Here is a 19,177-nt window from a genome sequence, read left to right on the forward strand (position 1 = left end):
TCTGGTAAACTCCCAGTTGAATAACCTGCCCCAAGAAGGAACTTCTATATCAGATCTGACTGGTTAAGAGGGGTCACTATGACCTTTTTTGGGGGAACAACCACAAACTGACTAACTGTTATCAAATGTTACTGCAAACTATTGGCTAATTGCTGACCACCGTTGCTTGGTCACTGTTACCATAGTGCTCGCTCAACCCTGAAACCTATATGAACTGCTTATGACTTGGAGTCAGGGTCCTTGTCAAGACTCCACTGCGTTGGATGAGACTTGGACCCTAGCTCGAGCTAGCAATAAAGTTCCTTTGCTTTTGCATTATCATGTATGAACTTGGTCTCTCTGCAACTGGGAATCTGAAATTCGGGCACAACACCAGCACCCCATAGGGTCCCCCGAGCTGGCCAGGAGTGACCCTTGAGTGTAGAGTTAGGAGTAAGCCCTGAGCACAGCTGGGTGTGGTCCCGAGTAAAATTAAATAATCAAAATTGGTTTTTTTGTGGTTTTTTTTTTTTTGCTTTTTTTGGGGTCATGCCTGGCGATGCACAGGGGTCACTCCTGGTTCTGCACTCAGGAATTACCCCTGGCGGTGCTTGGGGGACCATATGGGATGCTGGGAATTGAAACCGGGTCGGCCGTGTGCAAAGCAAATGCCCTACCCGCTGTGCTATTGCTCCAGCCCCAATAATCAAAATTGTTTTGATAATTCAGGATTCCTAAGCACTTTAGATTTTTCTATTAAAAGCTGTTACTGGGCATCAATTGGGATTACATTGGCATTCACTGATCTTTAATAAATACCATAAAATAAAAGCTGATCCTGATTTTATCGCTAGTAACACATAGTTTCCCATGCATCAATGAGTACTAATCCCTAAGCACAGAGCCAGGAATAACCGCTAAGCACCACTTGAGGTAGAAAATCACGCAAGTAAAAAAGTTCATCTTTTCCTCAAGTTTACATAGCACTATAGCACTGTTGTCCTGTTGCTCATCGATTTGCTCGAGCGGGTGCCAGTAAGGTCTCCATTGTAAGACTTGTTACTGTTTTTGACATATCAAATATGCCATGGGGAACTTGCCAGGCTCTGCCTTGCGGGCAAGATACTCTCGGTAGCTTGCTGGGCTCTCCGAGAGGGATGGAGGAATCGAACCTGGGTCAGCCTCGTACAAGGCAAACGCCCTACCAGCTGTGCTATCGTTCCAGTCCAAGTTTACATAGAGAGTTTAAATGGTTCCCAGTAGAAAGGAATAAGAGAACCAACTTTTTCCTTTGAGTATTGTGGTTTTACTAATAATAATGGACTCAAGGTGGATTAATACAATTTTTAAAAAGTAAAAAATAATAATGGTAGATACGAATATAATACCCTATAGTTTTTGATACCTCATGTTGTTTGAAGGGCCTTAATTTTATCACTTTATTTTACTTTATTTTTGTATTTTTATGGTTTAGGCTCACAGCCAGCAGTGCTTGGGGATTGCTCCTGGTGGTGCTCAGGGGACCATGTCATGCCAATCCCCCGGGTCCCTCCCATGCTAAGCATGTGCTCCCCATGTTGCCATTTATCTGATCCTCATTTTACTTTACTCCAAAGCAGCACTTTCCAAAGCCATGGTGGAATATTAATTCTTCCCAAAAGGGGTTTGCAAACAAATAATTTATAAAGCATTTCAAAACATATTCAATGCTCGGTACTTGGAGATTCATTATTAAAAGGTCTGAGAAATTCTATTGCAAATAACGTGGCTAAGCCAGTGCAGGGCTGTCTAAATCAGAGTTTACCAAACTTCTGCAGCTGCACTAAATATTTTTTAACCATGAATGTCCCATGGATCTAAGGTATGACTAAGGCACTTGAAGCAGAGAATTTAAATGAACCATTTTTAAAGGCTTCTTTGTAAATATTGAGATTATTTAACATGGTGCAGGAAATGGGATGCAGAAGAGAAGGGAGCACATCTGTCAACATCGGAACTGATTTCTCCCTTAATGCCTTGAAGGGGCTAAAGCTGGAAGTGAGATTCAAGCATGTTTATAATCAAGAAACTGGGCAATTTCTTCCATATGTGATTTGCATCAGGCACAAGAAATCACGTACCATCCCACTTGCAGCAATGTCCCTGCTGAAAAAGAAACAGTTGGACTGGGAGTTTCTATTGAGCCAAGTGTGGCGGGTGGGTTAGATGAGATCTGTCTTATCTTCAATATCATTTTGTAGCACTTCCAATAACGGAAAGCACGAGATAAATCACTTCTCAGCCCCGACAGCTGATCCTGATGTCTTGTTTATCTGCTTTTCTCCCTAGCCATGATAGGGCTTCCTTCCTAGTTTCTTATAAAGAATCACTTCCAAAACACGGTAAGAGTTCAAAACCCTTCAAATAATATATTATTTATCTCTCTGGCCACACAGACTGTCTATTACTGGCATGTTCCTGCAGAGTCACTGCCCCCATCAGTGGCACATTTGCTGACTTGCTAAGAGCAGATTCAGTCTTCAGGAGACTGAGGCAGCTGGAAAGGGCATCTCCATTAGTTTTTTTTTTTTCATTCACATTCCCTCCCAGCCTGCAGTGACAAATGTATGTGCCTTGAACATCCAGTTTTTGAAAGTTCGCTTTAAGAAAATAACAGAAATTATTAGATAAATTAAATATTCAGAGTGAAGATATAAACCACCACCAAAACAAGAAAAGTTCCCAAGCTGAGAAACTCGGGGGGTAGGGGAGGGATCAAAATCTAGAAAACAGCATTTTAAATCATTAGCTATTTAATACATCACTCAAAAATGTATTTCCTGTGTATGTTTGGTAACTTATTATTTATACAAGGAAGATTGTTGTCAGACTTTCTGCTGAGAAATGAAGGATCCAAGTGGACAAAGGATGAGAGCCCCATTATTTGATAATAGAGCTTCCTCTTTCTCTTACAAGATTCCAATTTGGTTGATCAAGTCTTTGTTTGTTTGTTTGTTGGTTTTGGGGTTTTGGTCCACACCCAGCATTGCTTACTCCTGGCTCTGTGCCCAAGGATAACTCTTTTTTTTCTTTGCTTTTCTTGGGGTCACACCCGGCAATGCACAGGGGTTACTCCTGGCTCATGCACTCAGGAATTACTCCTGGCGGTGTTCGGGGGACCATATGGAATGCTGGAAATTGAACCCAGGTTGGCCGAGTGCAAGGCAAACGCTCTACCCGCTGTGCTATTGCTCCAGTCCCAAGGATAATTCCTGACAGAGTTGGGAACCACATGTGGTTTCAGGGATTAAACCCAAGTCGGCTGCATGCAAGGCAAGCTCCCAGTTCACTGTACCTTATATATTCAGCATTATGTGTATCTTTTAAAATGCATTATCAATTTTAGGAAAAATTCAAGTCTTTCTTATGTGAATGATAATATTTCAAGGCATTTTCTGAAATACTTTGTTGCAGGAACTAAAGTACTTGAAAAAAAAAGCAGAAAAAGTCAACTTTCACTGACTTCAAAGCAAAATCCAACAACATCAAAAGCTCGCGTCTTCAACTTGGGATTGGAATGAATGAGTTCTGCCCAAAGATTGTGGTGCAACAAGTACCTCTAGTGAAACTCAGGATCCCTCACACCATGAACTTGTTCTTGGCTAAGGAGCTACTCTTCACAGCTGTATCTGTATGAGCCTGGTACCCAGTGGTGGCCTCCGTGGAGAGTCCTAGGTGTTTTTGTAGATAAGCCCAATACAGAACACACTGCTGGTTCTCTGACTCCTTGGTCGACATGGCAATCTTGTCCCTCTTGGCATGGATAGTCATAACAGCCCTAAATATTTTTGTGTTCCTAACATTGGGGTATATTATAAGGTGATACAGGACCTGCACCCTCATTTCATAAGGTTGGATGAGCCATCATAGTTTTGGGAGCTGGTGTGTGGGGGGGAACCACTCTTGAAAATTGTTTCCTTAACAACCCAAGTGACCTAGAACAGACTACTGGTTAAAAACTTTGGTACATCTACACAATGGAATACTATGCAGCTGTTAAGAGAGATGAAGTCATAAAATTTGCTTATAAGTGGATAGACATGGAGAGTATCAAGCTAAGTGAAATGAGTCAGAAAGTGAGGGACAGATATAGAAGGACTGCACTCATTTGTGGAGTATAAAATAACATAACACGAGACTGATACCCAAGGACAGTCGATACAAGGGCCAGGAAGATTGTTCCAGAGTTGGAAGCTTGCTTCAGAGCAGGGAGGGTGGTATAAAGTGGGAGAAGGCAGCTGGAATAGAGAAGGGATCACTAAGAAAATGATAGTTGGAGGAATCGATCGGGATGGGAGATGTGTGCTGGAAGTTGATAAAGGAGCAAGGATGATAACCTCTCAGTATCTGCATTGCAAACCACAGTGCCCCAAAGTAGAGAAAGAGTGTGGGGAATACTGTCTGCCATGTAAGCGGGGGTGGGGTGGGAAAGGGGGGTATACTGAGGATATTGGTGGTGGGGAATGTGCACTGGTGGAGGCATGGGTGTTTGATCATTGTGTGATTATAATTCAAACACGAAAGCTTGTAACTATATCTCACAGTGATTCAATAAAATAAAATAATTACAAAAAATTTTTTAAAAAGAAAATTGTTTCCTTTTTTGGGGCAGAGAGGGAATATGCTTGGCAGGGTTGAGAAGCATGTGGTGTTGGGGATTAAACCCTGGAATTCTACATCTAGAACAAAAGCCCTCTGAATTGTCTTCTCAGAGTCTGAAAACTATTCTTGCACCAGGAGAGTGAGGAATAATTATATACTGAAGAGTCTGTGGCTTCACTAAATAAACAGCACTGTTGCACTGTCGTCCATTGATTCGCTTGAGTGGGCACCAACACTGTCTCCATTGTCAGACTTGTTATTACTGTTTTTGGCATATCGAATACACCACGGGGAGCTTGCCAGGCTCTGCCGTGCGAGTGGAATACTCTTGGTGCCTTCCAGGGCTCTCTGAGAGTGATGGAGGAATTGAACCCAGGTCGACCACGTGCAAGGCAAATGCTCTACCTGCTGTGCTATCGATCCAGTTCGCACGGCTGACCCAGGCTTGATTCCTCCATCCCCACTAAATAAATATCCCAGTAAACAAAAATTGTGTAGAGCCCCATCAACTTTTCTGAGCATGGCTCCAAAATTCCCATGGCTACTTCCATGCCATCCACTTAAGGGGAAATGAGGCCATGGAGTAGAAGTGGAAAGCGATCATGGTTTCACCATTCAGGGTTAAATGATGACACTCCTGTGGGATATTACTCACAGCTAGAGCACATGCCTCACATGTGTAAGACACTGGGCTTGATTTCACCACCACTTACCAAAAAATCAAATTTAAACACAAACATGTGCTTGCATCAAAACACTTATGAAATTAAAAAATTATTTGAAAAATACACAAAATGTACTCCAACAAACTTTATGCCACTCGGCCACAGAAACACTGATGAATTCAAGAGAGGAGTCCTTTAAACTTAAGCTTCATTAGGCTTGTGGCAAGTCTAATTCTAATTTTATTTTTATTGAGGGATTTTGGTCCATACCCGGTGCTGCTCAGTGATTACTTCTGGCTCTGTGCTCAGGGATCATTCCTGGTTGTACTGGGGGATCAAAATGCACAGGGTTCAAAATGCGATCTCTTATTTTTAACTCAAAGAATTATTTTTCATCCAATGCAAGGCTTCAAAACGGCTTCCCAAAAACAAAGCAAGTGCTCTGCTACTGAGCTACGTGCCTGCCCCTAAACTCAACCCTTCCTATATCAGAACTGCCATTGTTCCTGAGGAACATCCATTTACCTCTTGGCGTTGAGAACCAGATCTTCAGAAACAGTTAGCTAAGCACAAAGGATACCTATACGTGACTGTTGCCCTAGTGACCAAATGATTTGATCTGACCCAACTCTTTTTTAATTTTAACTTTTTATTTTTGGGGCTGGAGCGATAGCACAGTGGTAGGGTGTTCGCCTTTCACCCAGTCGACCCGAGTTCGATTTCTCCGCCCCTCTCGGAGAGCCCGGCAAGCTACCGAGAGTATCGAGCCCGAGCGGCAGAGCCTGGTAAGCTACCCGTGCATATTGGATATGCCAAAAACAGTAACAATAAGTCTCTCAATGAGAGACGTTACTGGTTCCCGCTTGAACAAATCGATGAGCAATGGGATGACAGTGACAGTGATTTTGGGGGTCAGGGCTGGAGCAATAGCGCAGCGGATAGGGCTTTCTCCTTGCACACAGCCAACCCGGGTTTGATTCCTCCACCCCTCTTGGAGAGTCCAGCAAGCTACCAAGAGTATCCTATCTGCAAGACAGAGCCTGTCAAGCTACCCGTGGCATATCGGATATGCCAAAAACAGTAACAAGTCTTACAATGGAGACATACTGGTGCCCGCTCGAACAAATCGATGAGCAATGGGATGACAGTGACAGTGATTTTTGGGTCACATCCAGCAATGATCAGGGGTTACTGCTGGCTCTGCACTCAGGAATTACTCCTGGCAGTTCTCGGGGGACCATATGGGATGCTGGGAATCAAACCCGGGTTGGCTGCATGCAAGGCAAATGCCCTGCCCGCTGTGCTATCGCTCTAGCCCCTCCGTGGCTCTTAAATCTGGCAAGAGGTCACAAGTTTTTGTTTTGTTTTGTTTTTAGGTCACACCCGGCAATGCATAGGGGTTACTCCTGGCTTTTCACTCAGGAATTACTACCGGCAGTGCTCAGGGGACCATATGGGATGCTGGGAATCGAACCCCGGTTGGCCGCGTGCAAGGCAAACGCCCTACCCGCTGTGTTATTGCTCCATCCCCGGTTACAAGTTTTTATATAGTTAAAAAGTACATATATTTTCCTGGGCAGGAGAGATAGTACTAGGGTCAAGGCCTTCTATGATACCCAGCACTGCATAATCGACCAAGAAATGGCCTTTCGGCGGCCTTCAAACTTACACTCCTTGGTTACAAATCCAGCAATACTGGTGCTGTCGATTCAGAGTGAGGCCAAGGAACCTCTGTATTCCAAGCTTCCTGGCTGCATTGGATGGGTCACCACGCTTGAGATCCACTGATAGAGGTGAACTCTTTGCGGGGAATGCCAATATCCAGCACAGCTGTGTGGGGCGCAGGGAAGGGGTGACCCCTTTGAGAGTCTTCAATTTGGAGTAGGAGGAAGGATGAGTTCTCCCTCACCTCGACCGGACTGTGTGGTGAGAAGGCAATGAGGGGATTCCTGTGGGCCTACTCCCTGGGGGACAAACAGAAGCATGGATTTCCATGGAGGTTAGGCATGGAAGCATGTTGGTGATACTGGTAGCTAACATGCCTATTCCAGACTGACCCAGTTCAAGGTTTTTAACATCGCCTTGGACAGAGCAGTTCCCCGAAGAGAAAGCACCCCTTTCATGGTTTCTGGCCGAAGTCTTGGAACATAGATTTGGGTTTGTTTGTTTGTTTGTTTGTTTGTTTGGGGTCCACACCTGGCAGTGCTCAAGGCTACTCCTGATTTTGCACTCAGGGATCATTCCTGGTGAACTTGGGAAATCCTATGGAATGCCAGGGTTCAAGTTGAACCTGGGCTGGCCCCTTGCAAGGCAAGTGTCCTACCCATTGTACTCTCTCTCCTACCTCCCGTAGTAGGGTTTTATAGACTTGCCCCGGTCCATTTCTGACCCAAATTCTCCATTCAGACACCCTGAAGAGCAGTGCCTGGGCCTCAAAGACACTGCAGTGACATGGGGTTGGCCTATCTGCGTTGACCGTGTAACCTAAGGAAGAGGTTGGCGGTCCTCTAGGGAACACTGAGGCTGCCGGCAAACCCCTGGTGAATGCATGGCTGGCTCAGGAGCTCTGGCACCATCTCCGAGTGACAGAGGACCACTGTCCTGCCACAATGTGACTGGCCCAGCCTCCGGGGGCCACGCTTGTTGATTATCCTGCTCCTGACCGCTCCAGCCATGAGCTTTGGTGCCTGCTTCCCGCTCATCGTTCAGGTGAGGTGCCTGCAAGCAGAGACCACAAAAGATGGAGACCTGAACGCACAGTCCCAAGCCAGGGCTTGAGTCAGTTGAGGCAAGGGATCCAGAGCCAAAGCCAAGGGAGTTGGCAGGGATGATATTTCCAAGTGCAGAGAGATGGTGATTCCTAAAATAATTTTTGAGTGGAAGCCAGGACGGCGGAAGCAACCTGCCCAGCCGTTTCCCGCAGCTGCCGCAGAGCTCAGCCCTGTGGACCAGAGAGCTCGGCTCACCAGCGGCTTTCACCATCATGAGATCAGCACTTTCTTTATTTCTCATTTTTTAGGAGACTCTCACAGGCCAGTGGAGAATTAGACAGTGAACAGTGGACAGTTTTGAGCGGGTGGTCCTTCAGGGTCAGCTTAGGCTACAAAGAGCAACTGAGTCAACCGTGTCCTTTCTGGGACAGTCTAAAGGTGGCACAGAAAGGCCCAGCCCTTGCAGATCCTCCTCGATAACCAGCATCTGCCTGCAAGTCCCTGATGCTCCAAGCCTTTGTCAAGTGTGTGTTCCCAAAGGGGCAGCGTTTGGTAGTCTCACACCACTTCCCCCACCCCGGGGAGGCTGATGGCGATGGGCAGGCAAAGGAAGGAAGGAGTGCCAGGCTGGTCGGTATCAATTGCTGTTTATTCCAATCTCCATTCCCCTTCTGCTTCTGTCTCTCAGCCCCCTCAGATCTTACAGTCTTAGTTTATATAGCAATCACATAGGATGGTGACACAAAGGTGGGTTGAACATTAACAAATCTACAAAGAGGGGTAGGACCACTCCTTCAGGAGATTAACAAAATCTCATCTAAGGAGATTACTCCAGATTACTAGGAGATCTGCTTAAGGGTGGGATCCCATCCAGAGTGTGTTGCTTTCCTCTTTTTTCAGCTAGTAATCCACTCAAACAGTTGTAGTAAATCTACTTCTAATATTTCTAGCACTGTCATTCTGTATGAGCACAGTATCAAACTTAAAGTTTGGTGTATCAAACTTAAAGTTTGGTTCTTTCTGAGGACATCTCACTATGTATTCTAAACCTCAGTTCTCAGGCCAGGTTAGTCTTTCTAACCCCAGCAGGTCCTAGTCTCGTTACTTTTGGATCATGACAGAATTTGTCTATGACCATGCTCTCAACTTATAGTTGAATATTGTGGTGCTTTGGCCTGGGCCATTTCGATGTCAGGGTAGCTCACAGTTTGCCCTGGGTCCATTCAGTCCCTTGTTGGGACCCTGCTTTTGGGGTGCTAGGAACTAAGGGCAACTGAGTCAAGAAAGAAAATTCCCAGGAGTAAATATTATTCGGAGTCAATCAACTCCCAAGTTACAAGAGCATAATACTGTCTTCCTGTGTCTATACAGAAAGGACATTGCTTTAAGGCAAACTATGCAAAAGACACTAACTTACAAGTTCATAGTCCTTAGAAGGACTATCTTACAAGCTAACAGAATCTGATTAGGGGAAAAGGTGATTAACTGGTTGGGGAGGAGGGTGCAGAGAAGAGTTTACAGATGAACAAAGGTATGTTAGTGACTTGAGAGGACTGTGATGGGTGTAATCCGATAAACCTAAGTTCTCTGTAGCAAGGCTGAAAGGACAAACCCAATATTATCCTACAGTCAAGGATGTGTTGTGTTTGTCCTCTGTCCCTTTCAGCATCTTCCTATGTGTTTTCTCAGATATTAATCCCTAACAAAAATCTTGCACCCACATTTCGTTTCCTGGCCCATGCTAGATACCATTAGGTTTCCCTTCAATAAGTCTATGAGCAGAAGAAACATTAAAAATCCAAAGTTAATTAGTAAAAGCTCCAAATCCCTTCCCTTTTTCTTAAAAAATCTGAAAGGTATCTTTATTTGTTTGTTAATTTTTGGTTTAAGGGCCACACCCTGCAGTGCTCAGGGCTTACTCTTGGTGCTATGCTCAGGACTCACTCCTGGTGGGGCTTGGGGACCACACATAGTGCTGGAGATGGAATCCGGGTCAGCTGTGTGCAAGGCAAGTGCACTCCCTGCTATATTTTCATTCTGGCCGTTACTTTTGCAGTCACTAAATCTAACACAGAGCAGTTTGGTCTAATTTTTTTTTTCATGTAGGAGTACTGCTATTTACTCAGCCATTCATTAAGCTGATTGAATTGGGCATGAATGCCAACTGATCTAAATTCTTATATAGAACATTTAAAAAGTATAGACTCAGAAATGCATCTGGACTGACCATTAAACTATGGTGCTGTGCCACCGTGGGTGGGGAAAGGTGTTTGTCCCTTCTGCCTTTTCCCTCTGACAGTGCAGTAGCTGCCACTTTTTCAGAGCCTGTTGGACAGCCAGGTATGAGACTGCTGTGATGAGACATGCAGGGCCTCACAGAATGGGGATGGACTGGTCCCTCTCCCTGCCCCTACAAGGCCCCAAGTCACCGCCCACGAACGTTTTCTCTGGCTCCTGAATGGCCATGATCCCACAGAGGCACACAAACCAATCTCAGAACCCAGCGGCTTTTGGCATAAATCCCTCCAGACTTATTACTAAAATATCAGAAATCCAAAATCTCGACATCATATGCTCTTCATAACCAGCAATAGAAAGCAAATGATCTAATGATGCCTTTTCAGCAGGTCTGATTATTGGGGGAAATTCCAAATAATGGTGGGTCTTTTGTCGAAATATTGAATGTGATCAACTCTTCAGTGGTACCCTCGAGAATGTCATGTGGCGCCTGGAATGGGAAGGAATGGGAGTGAAGATAGACGGTTGGCAACTATACCACCTCCGCTTCGCTGATGACATCATTTTAATAACACCAAACATTAGCCAAGCAGCACAAATGCTGGCCGACTTCGACAGCGAGTGTGGAAATGTTGGACTACATACAGTTGAATCTCACCAAGACAATGGTCATGAAAAATGAACTAGTCCCTAACGTTCCATTTGCTCTCAATGGAACGAACATCTCCGAATGTAGCAGCTATGTGTACCTGGGTTGAGAACTCAACAAGAGGAACAACAGAACTGCACAGGAGGAAGAGAGCAGTGTGGAACGCCTTCAAGAGCATCAAAGAAGTGGTTAAGAGGATGAAAAACCTCCAGCTCTGGGCACATCTTTTCGACTCCACCATTCTTCCTGCACTAACATACTCCTCAGAGACCTGAACCCTACGAAAACAGGATTAGAACGCTATTCGGGTCTCCCAAAGAGGAATCGAAAGAGCTATGCTTGGAATATCACATTTCATTCAAGTGAGAGAAGGAATCCTGAGTTCTGACCTCCATCAACGATTGAGAATCAGGGACACTGTCTCGTTTGCCAAGGCGTCGAAAATCAGATGGGCCGGACACATAATGCGATTTAGGAACGACTGCTGGACCTAGAGCTGTTACCGACTGGATTCCATGGGACGTCAAAAGACCACGTGGGGGGCTGGAGAGATAGCACAGCGGGTAGGGCGTTTGCCTTGCACGCGGCCGACCCGGGTTCAAATCCCAGCATCCCATATGGTCCCCTGAGCACGGCCAGGGGTAATTCCTGAGTGCAGAGCCAGGAGTAACCCCTGTGCATCGCCGGGTGTGATCCAATTCTTGGGAAAAAGATGATGGGAGGCATCACCATCCCCAACCTCAAACTTTACTACAAAGCAGTAACAATTAAAACAGCATGGTACTGGAACAAAGGCAGAGCCGTAGACCAATGGAACAGGGTGGAATATCCCTACACACAACCTCAAATGTATGACCATCTAATCTTTGATAAGGGAGCAAGAGATGTGAAGTGGAGCAAGGAAAGCCTCTTTAACAAATGGTGCTGGCACAACTGGACAAGCACATGCAAAAAAATGGGTTTAGACCTTGACCTGACACCATGCACAAAAGTCAGATCAAAATGGATTAAAGACCTCAACATTAGACCACAAACCATAAGGTACATTGAAGACAAGGTCGGCGAAACCCTCCACGATATTGAAGATAAAGGTATCTTCAAACGTGACACGGAACTAAGCAATCTAGTAAAAACAGAGATCAACAAATGGGACTACATTAAACTAAAAAGCTTCTGCACCGCAAGAGATACAGTGACCAGAATCCAAAGACTATCCACAGAATGGGAAAGGATATTTACACAATACCCATCAGATAAGGGGTTGATATCAATGGTATATAAAGCACTGGTTGAACTCTACAAGAAGAAAACATCCAACCCCATCAAAAAATGGGGCGAAGAAATGAACAGAAACTTTACCAAGGAAGAAATACGAATGGCCAAAAGGCACATGAAAAAGTGCTCTGCGTCACTAATCATCAGAGAGATGCAGATCAAAACAACTTTGAGATACCACCTCACACCACAGAGACTAGCACACATCCAAAAGAACAAAAGCAACCGCTGTTGGAGAGGATGTGGGGAGAAAGGGACCCTTCTTCACTGCTGGTGGGAATGCCGACTGGTTCAGCCCTTCTGGAAAACAATATGGACGACTCTCAAAAAATTAGATATTGAATTCCCATTTGACCCAGCAATACCACTGCTGGGAATATATCCCAGAGAGGCAAAAAAGTACAATCGAAACAACATCTGCACATGTATGTTCATCGCAGCACTGTTTACAATAGCCAGAATCTGGAAAAAACCCGAATGCCCCAGAATGGATGACTGGTTGAGGAAACTTTGGTACATCTATACAATGGAATACTATGCAGCTGTTAGAAAAAAGGAGGTCAAGAATTTTGTAGTCAAGTGGATGGGCATGAAAAGTTTCATGCTGAGTGAAATGAGTCAGAAAGAGAGAGACAGACATAGAAAGATTGCACTCATCTATGGTATATAGAATAACAGAGTGGGAGACTAACACCCAAGAACTGTAGAAATAAGTACCAGGAGGTTGACTCCATGGCTTCGAGGCTGGCCTCACGTTCCGGGGAAAGGTCAACTCAGAGAAGCGATCACCAACTACATTGTAGTCGAAGGCCATGTGGGGGAAGGGAGTTGCGGGCTGAATGAGGGCTAGAGACTGAGCACAGCGGCCACTCAACACCTTTATTGCAAACCACAACAGCTAATTAGAGAGAGAAAACAGAAGGGAATGCCTTGCCACAGTGGCAGGGTGGGGTGGGGGGGAGATGGGATTGGGGTGGGTGGGAGGGACACTGGGTTTACGGGTGGTGGAGAATGGGCACTGGTGAAGGGATGGGTTCCAAACTTTGTATGAGGGAAGTATAAGCACAAAAGTGTATAAATCTGTAACTGTACCCTCACGGTGATTCTCTAATTAAAAATAAATAAATTTAAAAAAAAATAAAAAAAAAAAAAAAAAAAAGACCACGTGGCCACCCACCTACGAGATGGTCAGACTTCTTTGTCAAAACCCTGAATGAACGGTTTGAGGCTCTTCATGTTCCTGGAGCGAGCAGATACCATTGGGTATGAGCAGATACCATACACTAGCATGCGACAGAGATGAATGGAGACATTACTGGCGCCTGCTTGAGCAAATCGAAGATCAACGGGATGACAAGTGACAAGTGATCAAAGTGGAGAGAGTAAAGTGGAAACCATCTGCCACACAGGCGGGGGGAGAGGTGGGATGTGTATACTAGGGTTCTTGGTGGTGGAAAATGTGTACTGGTGAAGGGATGGGTATTTGATCATTGTATGACTGAGACTTAAACTGGACAGCTTTGTAACTTTCTGAAGATGGTTCTCACAGTGATTCAATAATAAAAAATAAGCATAGTGTAGCCCCTACTAGCTTTCCTCAGGAATCACTCAGCAGGACTCAGGGGTGCCTCAGTGGTAAGAGCACCCGCAGCCATGTGTGAGGCTATGAGTTCGATCCCCGGGGGCAGCCACATGTGTTAAGTCCAGTCTTGACAGACCTGTAGTCCGGGATCTCTGGGGCTGCAGCTGTCTGTGTGCGGTTCCCAGAGCAGCACAGCCAGAATGTGTCTGAGCACAGAAAAAGAGTGGGGTCCCTGGTGTACATGTGTACAAACACATGTGCAAGTAGCGTGTGACTTCTGGAGTACTGTGGCCACACATGTAAGTGCAAGCCCTCCAGAAAGATGTATGATTTCCAGTGAGCACCAGAACCAGAGCTGCGTGTGTGAGTGTGTGTGTGTGTGAGAGAGAGATAGAGAGAGAGAGAGAGAGAGAGCATTGGCAGCAGCAAATGGAAGGGAAGAAAGGGAAAAACACTGAACACATGAAACATTCTTATTTCTTTGTTTTTTGGCCACATTCAGTGGTGCTCAAGAGCTACTGCTGGCTCAGGGGCTGCTCCTAGCAGTGCTCAGGGGCCCCTGTGGTACCAGGGATGGAACTTGGGTCTCCTGCAATCAAAGGATGTGTTTAGCTCATTGAGATATCTCTCCAGCCCAGGACATTTTCCTTGATTCTGCCAAACTTTGAAAACATAAACTCATAAGCAAGTAAACAAAGAAAAAGACCTACTTTGATAAAATATTTGGGAGATAGAGCCATATGGGATCCCAAGAATCGAACCCTGGTTGACCCTGCACAAGGTAAATGCCTTACCCACTGTACTAGCATTCTGGATCCATTTAATTTTTTCTAGCTGTAAGTAGTATGATAACAATAATTTCTTATTCTGTTGATTTATCGGTCTCTCTGGCTCATCTTCTATAATGAACATAACCACCATCCCCGCCCAAACCTCTCCCAGCCCTTTCCTCCTCATTAGCTATCAGGCTCCTCAATCTTTATTTTGTTGTTGTTGTTATTGTTGTTTTGAGGCCACAACCGGTGGTAATCAGGGCTTACTCCTGGTTCTGTGCCCAAGATTCACTCCTGACAGGCTCAAGGGATTACATGAGGTACCAAGAACTGAACCCAGGCCAACCACGTGCAAGGAAAGAGCCCAACTGCTGTATTATCGCTCTAGCTTCCTCAACCTTTATATTGTGAATGTTGGGGCTGGAGCATAGCACAACGGGGGGAGGGCGTTTGCCTTGCATGCGGCTGACCCGGGTTGATTCCCAGCATCCCATATGTTCTCCTGAGCACCACCAGGAGTAATTCCTGAGTGCATGAGCCAGGAGTAACCCCTATGCATCACTAGGTGTGACCCAAAAAGAAATACACACACACAAACACACTTGTCACTTGTCATCCCATTGATCTTCAATTTGTTCGAGCAGGCACCAATAATGTCTCTATTTGTCTCTGTCACGTGCTAGTGTAGCCCAATGATATCTGTCTGCTCGCTCCAGAAACAGGAATAGCCTTAAACCGTTCATTCAGTGTTTTGACGAGCACACACACACACACATACACACATATAGTCAATGTTGATAAATTTATATCCTAGTTCACTGTAACCAGATTTGAACATCCTGTGCTTTGTCCATCATCATCATCATCATCATCATCATCATCATCATCATCATCATCCCGTTGATTGTTGAGTTTCTCTAGTGGTCTCAGTAACGTCTCCATTCGTTCAAGCCCTGAGATTTTAGAAGCCTCTCTCTACTCGTCCTTCCAATGATGCTGTACTGGAGGCTCTTACAGGGTCAGGGGAACGAGACCCAGCTTGTTACTGGTTTTGGCATATTAATACAACAAGGGAACCTTTCGAGGCTCTCCCATGTGGGCAGGAAACTCCCAGTAGTTTGCCAGGTTCTACCAGAGGGAGAAGTAGGCTATAACATATCGCGCTATAAGTAGGCTATAAGATATCCTGCAAAGCGGCTGCGTGCTTCCGGAGCTTGGTTTTAAGTCTCTGGATACTGGCCGTTGACAGGATTACATGGCGCCAGAAGCAGTCCCTGGGTGTGACAGCCTAGTTACTAGGAAATGGGAAATCTGGGCGGAGCAGACCCAGTCCCAATCCGAGCAGCCTTGGAGGTCTCAGCCCCAGGTTTCACCCACCTGGGTTCCTCTGCCGGCTCCTTCATGCATGAGGCTCGTCCAGATATGTGGAGAAGGGCCTTGAACATGGCTGTGGCTAGGCTCCAGAGGTCTTCGGCCACCAGGAGCTCTGCTCGGGGTGGGGAGGGAAGCTGGAGCCTATCCCCTCTAAGGAGGCCCCGGGGAAGACAGCCAGGCGAGCGGGCAAGAGACTCTCTGCTTTGTCCATAGGCTGAATCAGTTGTGCGGGATTATTTTTAGAGTGTTTCCTTTCCTATGAGTTGTGACTATCACATGACCATCAGTGTATTTTAAGGAACATCACCCCTCTGTATTTTTCCTTGTGTGAACATTGAACCTTTCAAAAGGACATGTTCTAGGCATCAAAGACAAATGACCTTTCCTTTCTTGTATTCTTCCAGTTATTCAAAGTTCCATCTGAATTTCATTGCTGTACATAGGACTCAATATTTTATTGTATTTTTGTTTTCCCTAGTCTGTGATTTGCCTAGTTTATGTTGTTATTATTTCTGTTAAATGAAAGATCATTTACCATACCCACTATATTCTGAATATCTTATTATTTCTGTTGACTAGATTTATTCTCTCATCCTCCACCTCCTGTGCCTTTTTGGAGTCCACAACTGTTTCATTCTAATTTGGATTGATTTTCTTCTGAGCATCTGCTCGGTTACCACTGGGAAATATTTTGTCATTTGATTTCTGGTTAGTAACCACATTTTTTGGTATTCTTCTCCACATAAATCTTTTCAAAATAGATGGTGCAGAGCAAACGTTGTGATTGTCAAGAACAGAGAGTGGCCATTTCCCATTCAGAATTGAGCACATTTGAATGTGTTCAATTAAAAATCAGAATCCTTATAAGGTCAAGTTGTATTCTCTGTAGATGATCTGCTGCTTCCAACTGAAATATTTAAAATATTTTATTTTTTTTTATAAATTTTATTGAATCACCATGTGGAGGGTTACATAGTTCTCTCAGGATTATGTCAGTTATACAATACTCAAACACCCTTCCCTTCACCAGTGCCCATATTCCATCACCAACCACCCCATTATACCTCCCGCCCCCTCCCACCTCCCCAGTCCCTGCCCTTGAAAGTGATAAATTTCACTTTGTTTACGCTTTATCTTGGTTACATTCCATGTTTCAACACATAACTCACTATTGCTGCTAGGGTTTCCCCCCAAAAAAAGAAAAGACAGTCCTGTCAAGGAAGCATTTGATAGCTCTCCATTGCTGAGAATGTAGAGATATTAAGTCCCGCTGTTTGTTACATAACTTTTCTATTTTCCCCCCCCTCGTCCCGCGCCACCGAGTTCACGCCTGTTTAATAATCACCACGCTGCCTGACAAAGGGAAAAAAAAACACGAAAAAGATGGTTATTTCCCATCATCAGCCGGCGTGGGGCTCTGGCTTAGTTGATAGTCTGGTAGAATGTCTGCCAGCAGTTTCTGGAACCAAAAGTAATACGCTGGTATCGGCCCCGGCTCGAGGTTCCACCAGCATCCCGCTGTTCCAAGTACATAATAATTTATTCCCTTGTATCCCATTCCCACGCCACCGGTCCGTGTCAGCTTAATGGACATCATACTATGGTTAACGCCACGCCGCGTTTCTTCCCGAGAAAGAAGGATATTTCTTCTCAGCTGGCATGGGGATATGGCTTAGTTCAGTCTATAGAGATGGCTACCACTTTGATTGCCTTCAATATTTCAGCAAAATACTTACTATTCTTGTTAGGATTTCCCACCAAAGTCCGACCAGTTAAAAAGGAACCATTTCATATTGGTTATGATTAAATGACATTAGGTCGCGCGGCCATGGCAGCGGCCTCGCGGATTTGAATTTCTGTATAAAGTCCAGGGAAAGTAGAGCCAGAAATTACATATCACTACAAACTTTAACCCTATTATGGTCCCCCCAAAGTCCAACCCGTTACAAAGGAACCATTTCATATTGCTGATGATTAGATGACATTAGGCTGCCGCGGCCGCGCGGTTTTGTGTTTCTATATAAAGTCCAGGGAAAATTCTGCCTAAAATTCTATCGCTACAATCTTTTACCCTTCAATAAAAAACTCAGTACTATTGTTTGGAGTTTCCCCCCACGGTAAGCCCTGCTAAAAAGGAACATTTACACGTTGCTGACAATCAAGAGATATTAGGTCACGCGGCTGCTATCGCAGCCTCGCGGTTTTGGATTTCTATATGAAGTCCAGGGAAAATTCTTTTGGTAATTGCATCACTCGCTGGCGGCGCCTGGGCCAGTAGCTCCGAGCACACAGTTTGGAGGCATTTTGGGGGCGCCGCTCATGTCCAAAGTGGTTCAGTTGCCTCCGGGGTCGATCTCGCGTGGCGGCACAAAGGAGCGTCCCTACATGGCTCTGTGCTTAAATATCCTTGGCACAGGGCGGATCCGGAAGTCCCACCCCATCGGCTTTCCCGGGCTTCCTGCATAGTCTGAAAACCGGCTTGCCTCGCTGCGTTCAAAAAGAAAGAGTTGAGATGGGGCCGGAGTGATAGCACAGCGGGTAGGGCGTTTGCCTTGCACGCGGCCGACCCGGGTTCGATCCCCGGCATCCCATATGGTCCCCCAAGCACCGCCAGGAGTAATTCCTGAGTGCAAAGCCAGGAGTAACCCCTGAGCATCGCTGGGTGTGACCCAAAAAGCAAAAAAAAAAAAAAAAAAAAAAAAAGAAAAGAAAAGAAAGAGTTGAGAGAGAAAAGACCATACCCCGCTGGCGGCGCCTGGGCCAGTAGCTCCGAGCACACAGTTTGGAGGCATTTTGGGGGCGCCGCTCGTGTCCAAAGTGGTTCAGTTGCCTCCGGGGTCGATCTCGCGTGGCAGCACACACACACAAAAAAAAGCTTTTATTTTATTTTTGTATATACATTTTTTCATTTTAAATTTGAATCATGGCAATAAACACACTTTAAAAGTTGTTCATGATTAGATTTTTTAATTTTTTTTTTTTTTTTGCTTTTTGGGTCACACCCAGCAATGCACAGGGGTCACTCCTGGCTTATACATTCAGGAATCACCCCTGGTGGTGCTCAGGGGACCATAAGGGATGCTGGGATTCAAACCTAGGTCAACCGCGTGCAAGGCAAACGCCCTATCCGCTGTGCTATCACTTCAGCCCAAGATTTAAAAAAAATTTTTATTAGTGAATCACCGTGAAGTACAGTTACAAACTTATGAACTTTCATGTTTGGATTTGGTTTACATCCCTCCACTGGTGCCCATTCTCCTCCACCAATGTTCCCAGTATCCCTCCCACCA

The sequence above is a fragment of the Sorex araneus genome, chromosome X (genome assembly GCF_027595985.1).
Source record: "Sorex araneus isolate mSorAra2 chromosome X, mSorAra2.pri, whole genome shotgun sequence".
Lineage (NCBI taxonomy): Eukaryota > Metazoa > Chordata > Mammalia > Eulipotyphla > Soricidae > Sorex > Sorex araneus.